Source organism: Suricata suricatta, chromosome 8 (genome assembly GCF_006229205.1).
Source record: "Suricata suricatta isolate VVHF042 chromosome 8, meerkat_22Aug2017_6uvM2_HiC, whole genome shotgun sequence".
NCBI classification, from domain to species: Eukaryota; Metazoa; Chordata; class Mammalia; order Carnivora; family Herpestidae; genus Suricata; species Suricata suricatta.
Genome location: NC_043707.1, coordinates 74,222,900 through 74,239,646, shown reverse-complemented (window position 1 = coordinate 74,239,646; position 16,747 = coordinate 74,222,900). Strand labels below are relative to the sequence as shown.

Genomic DNA, 16,747 nt, shown 5'->3' with positions numbered 1-16,747 from the left:
ACAACTACATTGCTTGAGCTGGGTGATTTTTTGTCATACATTGGCTAACTTGGGGCATTAAAAAACAGTAACAACTGAATCTTGCATTGCAAATCCAGATTTCCTATTTCTAGCAGCCCTAACATGCAGCCATGAGAGAACAGAACAGAATAACAGGACTCTTTCCATTTTGAGCAGACTTTTTCATTGAAGTATAATTGATATGCAATATTATATTAGTTTCAGGTATACAAAATATTTATTTGAAAACTCTATACATTAGTCAATGCTTACTCTGGTAAGTGTAGTCTAGTCACCATTTGTCACCATCCAATGTTATTACAAATATTATTAACTGTATTCCCTGTGGTATACTGTTCATCCTCATGCCTTCTTTCTTTTATAACTGGACGTTTGTACCTCTTAATTCCCTACATCTATTAGCCCATCTCCCCACTTACCTCCCCTCTGGCAACCACCAGTTGTTCTCTGTATTTAGAATTCTCTTTGCTGTTGTTCATTTGTTTTATTATTTAGATTCCACATACTAATGAAATCATATGGCCTTAGTCTTTTCCTGTCTGACTTATTTCAGTTAGCATAATACCCTCCAGGCCCACCCATGTTGTTGCCAATGGCAGGATTTTATTCTTTTTTATGGGTCAGTAATATTCATATATATATGTATACGTATATGCCATGTCTTCATTTTTCATTCATCTATCAACAGACACTTGGATTGCCTCCATATCTTGGCTATAGTAAATAGTGCTGCAGTAAACATAGGGGTATAAATATCTTCTCAAATTAGTGGTTTTGGGATTTGGGTAAATACCCAGCAGTGGAATTTCTAGATCAAATGGTATCTCAATTTAAAAATTTTTGAGGAATCCCCACATCGCTTTCCAAAATGGTTGAACGAATATACATTCTCATCAACAGTGCACAAGGGTTCCCTTTTCTCCCCAACACTTATTAACTCTTGTCTTTCTGAGACTAGCCATTCTGACTGATGTAAGTGGTATTTCACTGTGGTATTGATTTGTATTTTGTATTTAATCAATTAATTAAAGTTTTAAGTAATTTTAGTCTAATTAAGTAATTTCATTTAATTCATACATTTAATTAATATATCCTGATTAATATTTTGTCTAATTAAAATTTAATGATTTAAAATATGTGACTTATTTTTATACCCCTAGTCTTTTAGAGACATATTGTGAAAGATAAATTCAATTTTGTTTTCTGTATCATTTATATAATTTTTGTTGTTGTTAGGATGAGGTATTGGTTTTGACATAATCATCCATTTGATGATCACTTAACTCCTTGTTTGATTTTATTTAAACTCAAACATTAAATTATCCTTGGATTTCTAACATAAACTTTATCTAGTAATAAACTCTATCTTGAGTGGAAATAAAATTTATTGAGCATTAACTCTGTGTTATTGCTCTACTGGTCAATTATATTGATTATTTCAGTGATTCTGACAAAATATTTAAAGGCAGACATTCTTTCCTCAGTAGTTTTAATTGTGGGGCTCAGAAAAGTTAAATAAATTACACAAGATTCAATAACTAGTAAGTCAAAAAACTGAACTTCAACAATAAATCCATGTGACATCACTGGACCAAATTTTCTATCTTATGATAGATTATACTTTCATCAATTATTGACTTGCATTTGCTTATAATGTCTTTAATATTTCTTCCTTTATATGAATAAGTAGTATTAGTCTAGTTTTCTTTATATGATTTTTACCAAATTTGAAAATGAAAAACATAGAAGAAATTTAAATGAGAGCATTTGTTCAACTCTATATAAATGAATATGACAATCTAAATGAAGTATGTGATTTGTCAGCAAATATCAATTGTCAAAAATTAAGAAATCAAAACCTAAACAAGGAAACAAAAATCACTGTAAAAGAAATTGGGAAAATGGACAAAGGAAACCTCCCAAAAGTGAAGGTAAAGAAGGTAAATATTTAAATTCAAATTATTATTATTATATTATTATTAATTATTTTCATTAGTAGTAGTAGTAGTATTTATTTATGAATGCAGAGCAGATGCCAAATATAGAATATAGCATATATCATTAAAAACAAACCAAATGGCAACTTAACTATATTCTCAGCAAAACAGTAATTTATGATATTTTTCCAAAAACCAACATGGCTCCATGTTCAACAATAAAAAGAAAAACAAAAAAAAGTTACCAGCAGTTGCTACTTTAGAGTTCAAGACATTATTTCCTACAGAATTTCATGTCTATAGTTTGGTTCTCTGTTTCAGAGCATGAATTACTTTTCAAATGTAAATCCTGGGATGGTGGAGGTTGTTTATGTGTGTTGGGGGAGAACGCCGGGTGGAAAAATAGCAGGGAATAACAAGAGATTCATTTCTCTGGTCAGGCAATCAAGTGAGGAGGTAGTTATTCAGAGAGCTTCTCAAATAGAAAATACTGTACTGATCTACTGAGAGTTGACGAGGTAGCAGAAGCTTCCTTGTGTGCCTGAAAATAGCAACGGGAATACTTCTCCTGCAAGGAAGTCAAGACCCGGGTGTCAGTGCAGCTTGACAGCGGCTCTTTTCTGATGTCAAAACTTTGAAAGTATTTATTACATTACCACATACAATAACCCCATAAAATCTTGAGTCCCAGCATCACTGTTGTTGAGTTCCTTCATTAGGTACTGGCATATTTATCTTACCAGAGTGCAAAATGCATATTAAACACCCTGTCTGGTAGTGACTTAGGTTTTAATAAATGTAATCTCCTAACTCTTGGCCAATTTGTGGGCTTGTTTTTTGTTGACTGTCCTTGTTGGCAAATCGCACTTCTTTCCTACTAGCACCATAGGTGTGAGTTTTTTACCTGCTTAATCGGACCCTGTAGAGGTTAATATCTGCAGATGACTTGCTATTATTGACACATACACAGAAGAAGCCTTCATCTGACCTCATGTATTGGTCTCTCGTGGCACTGTCCTCTTCTTGACTTGCTGTATCCAGTATGTCCACCGCACAGGTTTTACTGCCTATAAGCCACTGGTTTTTCAGTTAAAATCCTTTATGGTGGAATCACATTCATCTACGGAATGGTTCTGAATTAGCTGGGTTGTCAGTGTGCTTTTCCCAACACCAGCTGCTCAAACCGCCACCATTTTGTACTCAGTTATTTCACACCAGCAAGAACCTCATGCTTCACTGCCTCTGCTTCCTACAGACTGAGGACCGCAACTGGGGAAGATGATGGAGACCTCAGAACTGCCATAACCAGCCCCCACTATGGATTAAGTCCAAATTATTTTAAAACTTAAACCAACCAATATTGCTAATTTTATTTGAGTTTTTAATCTAAATTCTATTTAAGTTGTTGCAAAGAACTAAGAATATAATACTTGCAACATCTCTTGTGAAATCAGCAGAACATTGACACTAGCATCTGTCAAAGGCAGATAATATTTATAACAACAACAAAAAGCCTGTAAGGTAACTTTTTAATGTTGCTACACAACATTAAAATAAAATTAGATTGTAATTCAGAATTGAAATCTAGCAGTATTTTAAAAATAAACATACTCCATAAAAGATTTATAACTGGAATCTAAGGATGGTTTTTTTTTATTAGGAATATGATATTATTCATCATGTCAGCAAGTTAAGGCAGAAATTTTTTAAAATAATAAATATTATTTTTAGTCAAGATACAGGTTAATCTGCATGATCTCAAAATGACACTGGATTGATGCAAGGTGGATTTATTAGTTAAAATATCACGCACTGAAAAAAGATCTTAGATAAGTCACTGATTTTGAAAAATTCCATAGTCCTGGAAAACAGAAAGGAATAAAAAAATAAATCCTGAAAACTATGACCTTTACCCTGGAACAGATTAATAATGCCAAGAGATTTTCTTTGTTTTGTTCTCAAATAAAAAAAAAGGTTTTACTTGAAAAATACTTCTCCATGTATAATTCAGAACTGCACAAGAAAGTGTCACATTTATTTTGCAAATAAATAGATATAATAAGTCAATAGTAATACCAGGAAGGATATTACAGTGGATATTTATAAATTTTTGTCTTATACTCTTTCCAAAAACAAACAAGCAGAAAGTAAAAAATCTCACTCCCACTCTGATGCATGAAGAATTATTTCATTCTTATGCTATACCAAAAGATGAATGAAAGATGGGATCATGATCCAAACTAGAGAAGTTAATGTTTTTTGTTTAATAAACTGGAAAGGGAAAAGGGCAATGGTGTTCCAATACCAGTTAAAACTGGATTCTTGAAGAGGAAATGTAAACACTAGAGATCTTAATAGGATAGCATATTTTCATTTTTAGATTAGGATATAGAAAAATCTAGTCCATAAAAGAAACAAAAACTGATAAAAGAGATGAGAATATAAAAACCATAAAGACATAGAGAGTAGGATAGAAAATATAGATGAGGCTTCTCACAGTGTGTTGAATGAGCCCTAACACCAAGCAACTCTAAGCTCAGATGAAGTTTCTCCTTTTGTTTGTAAAATATGCTAGAATTTTTGTATTTTACTTTACATTAAAAAAATTTTTTTAATGTTTGTTTATTATTGAGAGACAGAGTATGAGCATGGGAGGGGCAGAGAGAGGGAGAGACACAGAATCTGAAGCAGACTCCAGGCTCTGAGCTGTCAGCACAGAACCCAATGTGGAGCTCAAACCCACAAACTGCGAGATTATGACCTGAGCCGAAGTCAAACATTCAACCAACTGAGCCACCCAGGTGCCCCGATTTTACATTATTTTTGAGCCAGAAAATTGGTGTAATATTTTAAAAACACCAAGTCATATATTTTGCAATTTCTCTAAATTATAGCCTTCTTGACCTCCCAGCCATTAAATAGAAGCATTTCCATGATCCAGGGGAGACTCATGTAATCTGGAACAAAGATGTCAAGTGTATGGTAATTAGGGCTTCGGTGTCCCAATAACACAGTAGCTTTGCAATCTAGACTTAAATGAAAGACAAATTTATAAATTCCCTTTTTTCTTACACTAAAACAATTAGAGATCTGAAAGTTTTATTTTAGCAGATAGAAAGAATCATAGAATATTATGGAAGTGGATAGGGTAATAGAGAGAAAAGAGTAAAAGATCGGATGCTGTGTCTTTAGTTCTCTATTCCACCCCAGTAGGTTCACCTGAGGATAACCCCCAAGATGAAGATTGGGTAGTGATAGGAGAACCCCAGAGGTATATGGGGTATGTGGGAAATGCTGAAAGGAAAGGAGCCTGGGCTCCCACAATTTGTCACATCGAAGAAGGAGGCTGCTTGGCTGTCCCACACCAACATGGACACACCCAGCTGAATGATGATGGCCAAATGGCCACGGTCTACACCTACCATACTTTTACCTTTACTGCACAAATTCTGTGCATAATGAGTGAAATGACTCAAAGTCACTGTGTGTCCTCGGTGAAGAACAGGGAAATCATTGGCCAATTAGGGAGGGACTCTTCAGGAAGGGATTAAATGAGCAAATGGCTGAGATTCGGCAGAGCAGCAGTGTCAGGGAAGACTGACCTTGGGCTGCATCAAAGTAATGGAGCCTGTTTGTAGAAGAAAAGGGACCTGTAGGCACTGACTGTGCAGAGAAAAAATAAAACCTAAACATGACTTTCATTTGCCACAATACTGAGAATAGATAACAGTAGGATGAAAAACAGTAGGATGTCTAGGACAATCTAGAGAAAAGCACTACCCAGTTTGAGGGTTTTTTGAAACCCTGTGGTATGTCCAGGTACCCTTTTGGCTAGAAGGAAGTGAATAGGATAGAGATAACACCAAAGGGATAATTTTAAAAGGAAAAGATAAGTAACCTTTAAATGACATATTTAAAATCTCATTCATCTTAGCTTTTCCTACCACCATTAAAGAGAATCTAAACTTGAGAAAACTGTGCAAATAGTTGTATTTTTAAAAAAGAATGTTACTTTTTTGCATATATGAGTTTAGCATATGTGGATTTTAATTACCCAGTCTACACTAGTAATTGCTAGTTTCTCTTACATAAGACCAAAATTCTTAAAAAAATTTTTTTAAATGTTTTTTATTTATTTTTGAGAGACAGAGAGAGACAGCACGAGCAGGGGAGGGTCAGAGAGAGAGGGAGACACAGAATCCGAAAACAAGCTCTAGGCTCTGAGCTGTCAGCACAGAGCTAGACGCGGGACTTGAACCCACAAACTGTGAGATCATGACCTGAGCCGAAGCCAGACACTTAACCGACTGAGCCCCCCAGGTGCCCCCCCCCAAACTTTTTAAATGTTTATTTGCTTTTTTAGAGAGACAGAGAGAGACAGAGCATGAGCAGGGGAGGGGCAGAGAGAGAAGGAGACACAGAACCGGAAGCAGGCTCCAGGCTCTTATCTATCAGCACAGAACCCAACATGGGGCTCAAACTCATGAACTGCAAGATCAGGTCCTGAGCCAAAGTCGGATGCTCCACTGACTGAGCCACCCAGGTGCCCCTAAAACCAAAGTTGTAACAAATGTCAGGACTGAACAGAGAAATAAGACTGATTCCTTACTGCTGACTCTATCCCTACACCAGAAGGGATAATATCACAACTGTAATGACTACCAGAAAGAGTGATCGCACCTATACTTCCCTTATATAGCAGTATGGTCATCATTACATAATTTAATTGTTGATACTTGTTCTATGGGAGATTATCTCAAATACCCTTGGGTTACCGTTGCCTAAAAACCATTTGTAGTCAACCACGTAAGTATATTCTGGATAATTATTACCTTTAAACAATTTATTGAGATAAATACTTTTTGAAATCAAAACTCCAATTTGGAGATACATTTCCTTCATTCAGTTATGGTTTTACACTACTAAGTTGGGGTATCCATCAAGGGAAAGAATTAGTATAAGTAGAACATATTTATGTCAATAGTTTATATTGAATTCAGCTGGTAATAATAAAAAATCTTCATTGTCTTTCCATAAGCACACATGAAATAAGTTGCTCCTCTGGCGAAAACCCCAAGGTGACTGGAAACACACATATCACAAAATACTGCAATGTGCATGAGTTTGTAGTCTTGGTGAAGAGGCAAGGTACTTCACTCTTCCTAAGTACTTCTTCCATCCTTCAAGAAAAGTCGAAGGTAGAGTTGGAGTGTGAATCATGGGTCAGTATCAATGGAAAGAGAAGAAATAAGGGCATGGACTTTCTATTCTGCACATCAGTTTGGTTGTGCTGAGTCAGTTAGGACCCAGCTACCCTCTGCAGAGTGCGATCTGCTCAGCAGGACTTTGCAGACTCTGCAGGTCTTTAAGAAATAGGTTCTGCAGTGTCCAATAATAGCCACTGTAATTAAAGCAGCTTCTTTTCTTAAGATGCTCAGGGTCTTCTGACAAATTGAGAAATATCTAAATCAATTATCTCTGTAAGTTTCCTAAATTGTCAAATAAGAAAATAGTATTTTTTAAGATTTTACTTTGAGTGACTGTGCTGGGCCAGTCTGGTGCTTAGCCCATCAATTGCCCTCTTCCTCTTCAAAAACTTCACATCTAAGTAGAGAGCCCTGGGAGATGATCTTTTTCAAAATTGATTTCATTATGTCTTTGCTATTAATGATGCTTCTAGGGTATGAAACGTTACGTTGTGACCCTGTAGGATTCTGGAACTTTTGCTCAGCCAAAATGTCATTTTACTTTATTCTTTAGGGTTGTACTTCTTATACTAATGTAAGATTTGGTGGTAGATTGTAATTAAACTGTAGTCAATGGGCCTAACTTTCACAAGCAATTAGATATATTTGCTTTTTTTGCTCCTCTACTGAGAATATGTGCTGGCTTTGTGGAATCACTAAGATGTATCCCTCTGCCCCCACTTATCTTTTAGTCCCTGCTCAGTGCCAAGAGAACACACAGCATTCCGCAATGTTTTTATTCTATTATTGCTGAAATATTGACTTCACATTCCACTAGAGAAATTGAATGAGTTCAGGAATGTAAAGTACTATTTAAGCATCTCTCTATGTTCCCTTCACCTTTTATGTTTTTCTCAACATATAACTTTTCTATCCTTCCCACGATTCTACTCTTTTTATGTTACACACAAAGCTGAAATGGGCAGGGCTCAAAGGCCCAGAACAACTTACAGTTATGCAAGAATACAAGAGACTCAATTATATCATAACTGGATACAAAAATTAAGAAAATACTAAGAATTTAGACTTCCAAATTACAAGGAAATTGTTGTCTACAGACCTATTGTCACAATTGAGCCAAGTGTCTTTTTTCCCCCAAATTATTCTTTTTATGTCACTTTCTTTAAAACTTCCACGTATATGATTGCTATATTGTGATATCTATGTACTCTTGAGAAAGAGCGTGGATGAAAATCATTAAATATTGTTTCATCAGTAATTATGTCGTTACCATATCTAGTGATGGAGATAGCTGAAAGACCATTTTCATCATTACTGTATCATTCTCTAAGTCACTTCTTATGGTTTAAAGAATGATAGGAGGTGTTGCTGCTCTGCTATAATCCCAAGGGGCCTTATAAAAATATGTAGACACACACATACAGGCACACATGCAGTTTTACATATTATGTATTATCAAAGGAAGTCTGTGGTAGAAGTGTCTGAGGCTCCTACCACTTCTGATTCCCTATAGCAACATAGTTTTTGGATCAGTCAAAACCCCATAGAGACATATGCAAGAGTTCACATCTTTTATGCTGGACCTCCTCAGGATACACTAATTTGCTACAGCTGCGCCCATGCCCATTCACTCCTAGGTTCCTGGCAAGCTTGACCTTGATGGTTGACAGGTGTGGGAGCTACTGGCTCAGGGGAAAGGAAATTAACCCTATTTCTGCCAGAGCCCTCTTATGCTTGAATGGGAATAATCTTCACTTCTCAGCATGAGAACCTGGTATGAATTTTTTAATCAGTCAGGAACCATTCTAGTCCCCAAAGCATTGGCACACAAGATTATAATTAGAGATGTTGCCTAGAAGTGGAAAGATGAAGATAGGCAACATCTGGTTCAGTAGCCATGCTAGAAGACCCTTTAACATTCTTAGAAAAGAAAATATTTAGAAGTCCTTGACATATTTTGAGAAGAGGAGAAAGCCATTGCCCTGTTCCTCCTTCATAATTTTCCCTCTTCGGGGGCGGGGGGTGGGGGAAGTCGGGTGTGTGTGTGTGTGTGCATGGTACTTTATAAATTTATAAATGTTTTAAAATATTGAGCCATTTTGAAATGGCACATTTTTGACCATTTTAATTATTTGATTTGTTTTCTTTTCTGCTTGGTGCACAGTCAGAGGTAAACTAAAATGGCTTGTGCTGGTAGTGGGCCATCGTAAAAAAGCTCAAATGACAGTGGGAAATTGCTTTTGTGATGAAAGGAAGCATTAATAAAAGCTTCGCTCATGTTTACCCTTTTAAATTGGGCCTAGAGGAGTTGATTAAACTACCCCACTGGAAGTGGTTGGTTGATACATAGGTTGTGAAATGTTCTATGCCTGTAGGTGGTGGTTGAGTTTAGAGGTATCTACATTTTTCTCATCTGGTTTGGTATGTCATTGAAGTTTCATTAAAACTCTTTGTCCCCTTGTGATCTGGTAAAACTTTAAGTCTTTGCCCTGAAAGGACACATTGTTGTATATTTAAGAAAATGTCGTATTTTGCTTCCCACAAGGTGGAGTAATGTAGGCTCTCAAGACACTGAATTATTCTGCCTTGTGATTTCAGGGCTTTAACAGACACTGGTAACTAGAATTTCTTTTTCTTAATTTAAAAGAAAAGTAACCAAAGTAAAATAAAATGATTTTTAAAAATATGAATTTCTTGAATTTAACTATACGTTTGAGATACCCCAAGAAAGGGCACTAAATAACTTTTATAGCTCACTTGGGAGTCTTCCACTTGAGTCACAGAGTAAGAAAAGATTCATGTGGTTCAGCTGTCTAAGGGTACTCAGCATGAGAAACCAGTGCAGAGTGAGGGTTCCCTGAGGATGGCCTATCTTATTCCCACTGTTACGCCATTCCTTAATGCTTGTCTTCTCACCCTGAACAGCATGACAGGTGCTGTGCTCAGAGCATCTGCAAAGGCAGTTAGTAGAAGACAGGATCTCTTACAGAAACTCAAATGTCCTCCTTGGAGGATTCAGTTGATAAGGGTACATATTTGATTTCTGAAAGAATTCCTTTTAACTTTATTTTTGGTTTTGAATCTTGAAATTTCCTCTGGTGAAAGGCAGCTAGTGAGCATCAAAGACATTTATACATTTTGGAATCATTTGGTTTTTCACAACCAGTGTATAAGGTAATAGATTTTTCTCCTAACTTTGTAGCTGAAAAAATTGTAACCGTGAAAGGTTGAATTCCTGCTCAGGCAACTAATAAGTGTGAGGATCCCAATATTTATTCTGATTTGACTGGATCCAAGACCAACTTCTGTCTTCTGTATTAAGCTTTCTCCTCTATGGAAAAAAAAATAGAAATTTAAGATTTTCCTTAGAAATGTGTAATGCGATTAAAGATTTCCTAGTTTAACTCTTCCTCATTTAACATAGACAAAAATGAAGGCCTTTGGGAAAAAGGGACTAATCCCAAATCACACTGACCTTTTTTTGCCTTTTGAATCAGTTTAAAATTACAGACTTTAATCATACATTTCCTTTTCTTTTTCTTTCTTTTCTTTTTTCTTTGTTGGTATAATTATTAGCTTAGACTAACAGAAGAGTTTTAACTACATCAGTGTAATCATCATCACAATAAAAATATAGAACATTTCTATATTTTGTACTCCTTTCTGGTCAGTTTCTCTACTGCTTACTGATATGCTTTATGTCAGCATAGACTAGTTTTGCCTGATCTAGAATGTTGTATATATGAAATCGGACAGCACACAACTTCTTTAGTTCATTCATTCATGTCGCTAGGGTAGCATAGTGCCATCTTTCTTTCTTAATTGCTGAACATTATTCCATTATATGGATATCCTATGCTTATCTATTTACTTGGGTTATTTAGAGGTTTTGCCTATTGAAAAAAAAACCTATTAGCATTCATGTGCAAGGCGTTTCAGACCTCTTAGGTTAATACTTAGGTGTAGAATGGCTTAGTTTTTTGTAATAAATTGCCAAATTGATTGCCAAAATGGTTATACAATTCATAACCAATAGCATGGGAAACTTCCAGTTGCTGTATATCTTAGTCAACACCTGTATTTTCAGCATTTTTAATTTTAGCCTTTCTAATTATTACAGCAGTACCTTATGGTTTTACTTTTTATTTCTATGAGCCTTGGAAGCATTGAGCATCTTTTCTTGCTTGTTGGTCATTTATGTATCTTATTTGGTGAAATATCTGTTTGAATTTTTAACCATGTTTGTAAACTTTAGGTTTCTAATTTTCTTCTTGAGTTGGAAAAAATGATTTTTATATTTTGTATAGAAGTTCTTTGTCAGTTGTATGTAATATAAATATGTTCACCTAGTGTGTGAGTTGCCTTTTAAATTAAAAAGATAATAATGTTTATTTTTAAGAGAGAGAGAAACAGAGCATGAGTGGGGGAGGGTAAGAAGATGGAGATCCAGAAACCAAAGCAGACTCCAGGCTCTGAGCTGCTTGACATGAGGCTCAAACCCATGAACTGTGAGATCATGATCTGAGCAGAAGTCAGATGTAACTGACTGAGCCATGCAGATGCCTCTAATTTTTTTATGGTAATATAAAAATATTACCATATTGATATGGTAATTGGTATATCAAATATAATATTGATCTGGGTATCAATATATCTATCTATCTCTATCTTTATCTATCTAAGATACTGCATTTTACCTGGAAACATTTGCATAAGATTATAATTAATTTTTCCTATATTATTATCTGGAATTATGAACTTTAAAGTCTAGACATTAAAGTTTAAAATTTTAAGTTTGGATTTCATCTTTGTGTATGTTATGAAGTAAGAGTTATAGTTCATTATTTTCCATAAGGATATCTCTATGTTGAAAATGTTATGTTTTCCCCATTCAATAACTGCAATCTTTTTTTTTTTTTACTTTTTCAAATAGTTTTAAAATATCTACTGGCTTAAAAAAATCTACTGACTATGAATATATTTGTGTATTTCTACTGTCTCCATTCTTATCCATTGATCTATACATTTCTTCTTTCACCAATAACTGCAGTGTCTTGATTACTGTGGCTTTTGATGAAGTATTGAAATCAAACATGTAATACGCTTTTGGAAAATTGTTATGGCTATTATAGGTTCTTTTCTTTGCATTTTCATACAAATTTTAGAATCAGTGTGTCAATATTAAAAAAATAAAAAGTGATGGATTATATTGGGATTTTAACCATGATGAGTCTTCTATAACTAGGTTCCTTTTAATTGTCCTAACAATGTTTGAATTTTTCACTGTGTGTATCATATATAATTTGAACATATTTTATTCAATTTATCCACAAATATTTTATGATTTTGTATGCCATTACGAATAGTATGTTTTATATAAATTTTTATTTTCTAACTATTCTTTTCTAGGATAGAAATACACTTACCAATTTCATATCCTATGACTTTGTTAAACTCAGTTTTTTAATAGTTTTTTAATATGACACCAAGTTAAATTTAAATTTCAGATAAATCATGAGTAGTTTCAGTATACTTGAATTCTCATGTTAACTTCAACACTGGATTGATTTCTTTGAAATACACACACACATACACAATTGAAGACAACTTCCATATGAAACACATAAATAAAGACTAAGATTGCCAGTAGTTTTTAGTTGCATGCCTCCAAGATTGTATGAAATCAGTTCAACACAACTGATTTCAAGGAGGACATATCCTGGAGCTCTGCAGGTCTCTGTCTGCCTCTTTATTGATATGTTGCTGAATTTGGCATGAATTTGCTTAGCTCTGTACTGTTGTGGAGGTTTGGTGTTTTTGGTTTTATTTTTTTGTTTGTTTTGTTTTGTTTTTACAAAGAAATTGCCTCTCATATCTCAAAGGGCAGGTCTGTTGTTGTGGGCAAGGGGTCTCTTGGTCCAGGGTGTATGACTGCTTGGATAAAGTCTTCAACTCCAGACTTAGGAAGTTCACTTGACTTTTGTTTTATGGATTTCCCTTTAATTTACTCTTCTTAATAATAAAGTTATATTCCAGGCCCCACTCTTTTTTTCCCCTTGTTTTGCAGAACTTGAAAGGGAAGAGGTATTGTTTACATGACCTCCTTAGAAACCTCAACCCAAATCATGCTTCTTAATGTATATGTGCTGGTACTAAGAGGTTACCAGGATATGCCATATGTTTATATGAATGGCACAAATTTTAGAGTTTTAAATTTAGACCTCTTGAATTAAGGTTCAATTTTTGTGGGATAATATTAAACATCTGTTCCCCATTTTTAATTATTACAATAAATTATATATAATAAATATAAAAATGAAAATTGTTTCTGAAGATATATAAAAATCACTGCATCATGTGCACCACTCTGAGAAATCATAAAGGAAATGACACTGAAACATTAAATATAAAAAGGAATAGGGGCAGTAGACAATAATAGCCCAAAAATATACATTCTGGAGATATTCAGCTAGATTTTTTTCTCAAATTCATATGTCTGTGCTCTGTCCCCCAAATAGCCATCCCAAAAGGAGGTAAAGCATGCTTCTAAAGATTTAGAGATTCCAGGTGGGCAGCCCAACATGAAGGAAGTTGTGGTAAGCTTTATACAACTAGTGATATACTATAATTTAAAATACTTTGAATGAATTTTGCTTTTCTTATCACTATAGTGTTAGGTACCACATGAAAGTTGTGTTTCAAAATTAACAAAACAAGTAGAGAAACAGAATCATCCAGAAGCTTCCAGGGATATTACATTCTAGAGATGGACTTCATGAGATAGGAACCTCAGGAGTGAGAACTTTTAAAATAACGTTATTGCCTTAGCCCTTGGTGAGAAGTTTACAAAACAAGCTGTACTTTGCATCTCTGGGTCTAACAAAGATCACATATCAAAGCTTCATGACCAAATTAATGTGTAGCTTATCCCCCTCCCCAAGGTCTTTCCCTTGGTTTTATTATTACTGACAATATTGTAAGAGCGGTGTGAAATGGCCAATTCACACATGTGCCACGTTTTGCACACTGCCTGAACCTGCTGGAACATGATTTTCCTAAGAATGATGACAGTAATAAACATCTTCTGGCAGAGGCTTGCAAAATCTGCACCCATTTTAGTCACTCAGTAATGGCCCATAAAATTCTTTGAGAACTGCAGGAGAAAAACAATGTACATACTCATGCATAAATTAAAACTAGAAGTGCCAGCTCAATGGAACTCGACTTCTCACACTCTGGAACAACTGTGGAGCAATTAAAAAATAAACAAACTCATAACACATGGGTGCAGCCAACGGTCATCAGAGAAGGTGTTCTCTGTTGGAGATCAAACCATTACCCAGCACTTTTGTTGAGTAGATTCCCTCTTTGGTCTGTGAAAAGATTCAGAGAAATTTACATAATCCTTTCTGATGAGGTTTCTTGCAAAAGCATTTCAATCTAAATGGATCAGAGAGAAAATGTTCATCTTGACTTCTCTTTACATTGAGGATAATTTTTCTGCAGGAAATGATATATAAAAGAACATTCCTTATGTCCCTATTTATATCCAGGTTTCAGGTTTGAGCTCTGTCATTTTTATGGGTGAACAATTCAGAAAATACCTTTTTTTTTTAAAATCAAGATGCAAAGAGATTAAACAATTTGACTTATCTAAAAAATATATTTTGTTAGTGTTTATTTCTTTTTGAGCAAGAGATAGAGATTGTGAGTGGGGAAGGTGCAGAGAGAGAGGGAGACACAAAATCTGAAGCAGGCTCCAGGCTTTAAGCTGTCAGCACAGAGCTTGAACTCATGAACCGTGAGATCATGACCTGAGCCCAAGTCAGACGCTTAACCAGCTGAGCTACCCAGGAGCCCCAAAACATATCTTTATAGAACTCAAAAAATTTATAAAGTATTTCTAATAATATCTTAGAATCACTTTGCCAGTCCTGCTTATTGTGAGTAGGATTCTTTAGAACATTTGAAATTAAAAATATAATCAGGTTTATGGTCCAGGTTCCATATTTGTCTTAGCAATTGAAAGCCTATTCTCTAATTATTTGCAGATTTCTCGGGTAGAAAGTGTAAGTACCACTGTTTACTTTGTTATCTAACATAATATCCAGTAGTGGAGATAGTGTGGTTGCAATAATACCCTCCTCAAGTAGCAACACTATAGCTGGGAGTATTGACCCGAGATCCAGAGGTAGGCTTAATTGATCCTAGTGTAATCTCAAGTCACTTACCAGAGATTGGCCTAGTAATGGACATGTGACCATTTTTGGCCAATAATCCATGCAGTAAGGTTTATGAAAGATCCTTAGGAAAGTTCTTTCTTTCTCTTCCGAGTGAATCAGAAAGCTTTTTTCTCTCCCCCATGATTTTGAATGAGGAAACCTATAGCCCCTATTACTTTCAGTATCCATCTTAAGTCTTTGAAGAAATGAGAGTCTGGATTAAGCAGGTGAGAAGTTTGCTAAGCTGCTGGATCAGTCCGCACTAACCCCATGAGCCTGATTTCCTCTTACATGAGCTAGTAAGTGACCTGTTCTTTGAACATCATTGTTGTAGGCTTTGTTATTTACTGTGAGAGGCAGTCCAACAGACTCAAGAGCTTTACAAGGTTGTATTTCTAATAGAGCTTGGACCTTGTAGGATAGAGTTGCAAATGTTCAGATGTGGGCCAAAGACATAGTTCCTTTAGACAGAGAATTATGAGGCAGGAAAGATAGAATCTTTTCAGAAAGCTGGCTACACCTGGTAAGAAGCCCAACTCTACCACCTATGAGAATTCTTTGTCCTTTTCAAAAGTTTTGTGGTTTTCAAGGAGTATACTTCCTCAGCATTTTTTCTCTATATTTTAACGCTTGAATCAGCATGTGCTATTTTCCATCAGAGCCCATCCACCTCACTGTGTGTGTGTGCGTACAGACACGCACATATGGGTGCACACACACACACACACACACACACACTTCACAGAGCATTCTGTAATGCTGATTTTCTATATGGTTTGAGGAATCTCAGAAAGCAAATATGAATCCTCTCTTGTATGAATAGCTGCACACACCACTCCATTTTTTCTCTTATCTCCTCTAACCTATCTGCTCCCAAAAACATACTAAAGAATTTCCCTAACAAGGCACATCCTTTCCTCAAGGACTCCTAGCTCCAAGAAAAATTAAAAGTTAACAGTTGTTCTTCTCTTTTCCAAATTTGTCATGAACTTGGCTTAGTTATCAAGGAGATATTCTTAGGATGCTGCATCTGCAAAATAACATCCTCCGTTGTGGCCAGAAGCTTCTTTCTAAGTCAGTACAGCTCTCACTTCAGAATGGAGTTTAGATCCTGCCCAGCCTCTTTGCAAGCAGGAAACGCTTCTGAGGCACAAGGACCTATTCGTGTGAGAAAGGCCATGATCTAGGATTGAAGAGAAATACAAATGAATAGTTTTAGGATCAGAAGCATCTTTGGATCTGAAATATGGGGAAAGGTCCATACAAGTTCTATGCTCTAAATGCCAGGAGAGGATGTAGTCCTCATGTTAAGCACCTTCTTGATATAGACATATTCCTGGTAGATAGCAGGATATCAGAA

At 35.4% G+C, this 16,747-nt stretch overlaps 1 pseudogene; it reads right to left on the bottom strand.

Annotated features, from left to right (window-relative positions):
- Positions 1 to 2,689: 2,689 nt before the first annotated feature.
- On the bottom strand, positions 2,690 to 14,279 carry LOC115297651 (annotated as a pseudogene).
- Between the last annotated feature and the right edge of the window lie 2,468 nt (positions 14,280 to 16,747).